General features: G+C 42.6%; 1 non-coding gene across 1 annotated transcript; it reads left to right on the forward strand.

Annotated features, from left to right (window-relative positions):
- Nucleotides 1-233: 233 nt before the first annotated feature.
- On the forward strand, nucleotides 234-307 carry TRNAA-CGC (transfer RNA alanine (anticodon CGC)). The gene has a single exon. It is a non-coding gene; the product is annotated as a tRNA-Ala (tRNA).
- The last annotated feature ends 3,075 nt before the right edge of the window (nucleotides 308-3,382 follow it).

Below are 3,382 nucleotides of genomic sequence, written 5' to 3' on the forward strand. Positions count from 1 at the left end.
TACAAGTAGACAAAGATACAGACCGATAGATAGATAGGTAGTTAAGTATGTAGGTAGGTAGGCAGAATGCTTGATGGATAGGTATATAAATAAATAGGTAGATAATTAGGAAGGTAGGAAGGCAGATTGCATGATGGATAGGTATATAAATAGGTTCTGTAGATAATTAGGTAGGTAGGCAGTGCTTGATGGATAGGTATATAAACAGGTAGATAGAAACATATCGGTAATGGGGTGGACGATGGTGTAACGGTAGCACACTCGCCTCGCAAGCGAGAGTTCCCGGGTTCGATTCCCGGGTCGACCACGAGGCCTTTAGGCACGATCTCCTTTGCCCTAGCCTGTTCATACCTAGAACTAAAAATAGGTACCCGGATGTAAAATCGACGGTTGCGTGTCGTATTCCGGGGGAATGTTTGGGAGCTTACTTTCCTTGTCTGTTCACCATTCTTGTATGTTTGTGTTGTCCCCTGCCCAGTGCAACTGCCCAAAATAACTGCCCACGCATGTTGGGTTAAGCCCCGAAGCCTATTTCTTCAAGTATAAATTCACTTCCTCACCAACTGATTCTTCCCCTGTCCCCCTCCTTCCTTCTGACTTGGTGGTAGTAACCCCAACATTTTGGGAGCTTACTTTCCTTGTCTGTTCACCATACCGGTAAGGAAGGCCGATGGACAATATATAGGTGTAGACAGACACACTGATATAAGCCGTTGATGCATATAGGCAAGTGAAGTTTCTTTGTTTTAATGCAGAGCGCTTATCAGTCATAAAATAACACCGTGTAAATTTTCGTTATGGGAATTTTCAGTAGCTACATATTATTTTTTAAAAAAATATCTGGTCTTTCTCGTAAAGCTCTTTGGTTGAATAGTCTATTGTAATGAAAGTTAAGGAACTAAGAGGCCCGTATTTTTGTCAATTATGGAAGCTCCCTAACACCGTTTTTGAAGGGGTTTAGTTTCCTTATTGCACCTGCCCTTCCTCCTTTGTATTATGTAAATCCTTCGAATACCACTTTACATACATAGCGCACATAAGGATATTAACCAGCCAGATCTAAAAATAAGTCATTAAGGAAGAGGTACTAGGGAGCCTCCTAAACCGACGAGAATACGGGCCTGAAACACCCCACACTTTGGCCCTTTGACTGTGCAGAGTTTCTGTAAAGGTGAATCAGTCGTTTGGCGTCGACTGGAATAAAGCACCTTACATAATTCCTGGTTACAACGGTCATTGATATACTGTAGTTTGTAACCTTCTTGAGCGGTGGGTTTACTCATACAGGAACAAAAATTATCGCCTTACGTTAGTGGGGATGAAATACAAAGCTGGTATATGACAGCCAAAGGGTTAAGGCAGTGGTGGTGGGAACGTGCCTTTGCCTGAACATGGAATATGTACGAGCGTGGTAATGAAAGAGTCACTCAGGTAAAAAATATGGGTGTTGGTGAAACGCAGCGAGCTGTAGTTTATCAAGGTTAATTGCAAATTCCTAACATTGTTAGCAATCAACGCCTGTGACGAATATTGCTTAACGAGGAGTGAAAATAATTTCATACTGTTGTCGCATCCCTTGAACAGAGGTGCCCCATTTCCGTAGACTGTAATGAAGCCCCATGTTAGGGCATGATGCTCCCGCATCTGCGTAGTAGTAGTATCTGTTCTTACAACCACCAGTCTGCTGTATTTACTTTAGGAAAGATTTTTCGTATCTGGAAGTGTTTTAGTATACTCTCCATTAACGCATTCACTACAAGAAGTCTTCCTTACATTGATGTAAGTAGTCTGGTGGTACCGGTAGTAGGAAAAAGTGTCAGTATGGCGAACCGGGTTAAGGATATATTTAGGGTTGGTTGCAATTTGTTCTAATACACAGATTAATTATTGGCCACTACCTTATGATACTGTCACTCCTACTACATCGATTTGGGTCTGTCAGTCAGGTTTAGCAGAAACCTAGTGATTCATGTGTTATATTTGTAAAGTTGTATTGGTATTTGGCTGTTTATACTAAGTCAAGTGAATAATGAACATCGCACGCTTCTCCATCACCTCCATCACCTCCCCACCTGCTCCCGAGGCTCACACATCCCATTAGTCAGGTTGTGATTCATTTGTAATATTGAAGGGGTATTGGCCTCTCCTGTTGAATAATGGACTGATGCATTACTCCGTCACCTCCACCACCTCCCCACCTGCTCTCACGTTGGTCTTGAGGCTCACACACCCCATTAGTCAGGCTGTGTAAACCTATTGATATTCATTTGTTATATATCTGAGGTGGTTTGGTCTTTGCTGGTGAATCAGTGGACATCATAGCACTACTCCAGTCACACTCACCTCCCCATCTGCTCTCACACACAAGTCCCGGGGTTCAGACATTCCATTAAAGTTTAGCGGTCAGGTGTGTGAGCTCAAGTTCCAGTTTAGTAATGAGACGTTCCTGCAAATCTATATATACCAAGTTTTTAGTACTGAGAAGAACATTGCAAAACATCCTGCTCTGTTTTTAGTAATTTATATCACATGCTATAAGGATTTTTACAATTGGACTTCTGACTTGCGTGACTGTGTGTAAATTAAAGGAAAGCTCTTGTAGTGTTATGGGTAATGAATGCTGTATCTAAACTCTGTATTTAGAAAAGCCTCTCCAAAAGCTAAATAGATCCATCTGAAATGAGACCATGTTTGTGAACAGGTTAATCTTTGTGTCTAGCTGTGTCAGTCTGTCTATTGCCTGACGTTGCATCCAGTGAGGGGCTGAAGCCATGATTAAGAAACCTGTATGTATTTATCTTCCTCTAGTAACAGACCACTGTTGGGCAAGACTGGCACCTTATCTCTTCACTCCTCGTTCTCTGGTTTACTCCCCATCTCCTCTCTCCCACTCACCACACTTTTGTACACACACACCGTAGTTAACCTCACATATCCCCTCTCACCTTCTCTCTCTCTCTCTCCATCTCCGTTCTTGGTCTCCCTCTCCTCCTTCCAAATTCTTCACTCCATACACTCTCCTAGGGTCAATCTCTCACTCCATTCCCAGCATTCCATTATAAGTATAGCCTCGAAATTCCGTCCACAGGTAAAACTTGTGTGTACTCAAGTTGGTTACTGGAGCGTCAAGTGGTAATTAGTACTGTAAGTTACGTGAAGTGGATATTATTGCCGCCACTTAGGAAATACCATTAACCCCTGCAGTACCAGGACGCTTATTCTTGTTGCTGATAAGGCAGGAAATACCATTAACCCCTGCAGTACCAGGACGCTTATTCTTGTTGCTGATAAGGCAATGGCATGTTCAGATAGGCTGTATTGTTCAGGTAAAGGCATACTCTCTCTCTCTCTCTCTCTCTCTCTCTCTCTCTCTCTCTCTCTC

Source organism: Coenobita brevimanus, chromosome 97, assembly GCF_032717465.1.
Source record: "Coenobita brevimanus isolate Jiangsu-jjx chromosome 97, ASM3271746v2, whole genome shotgun sequence".
Taxonomy (NCBI): Eukaryota; Metazoa; Arthropoda; class Malacostraca; order Decapoda; family Coenobitidae; genus Coenobita; species Coenobita brevimanus.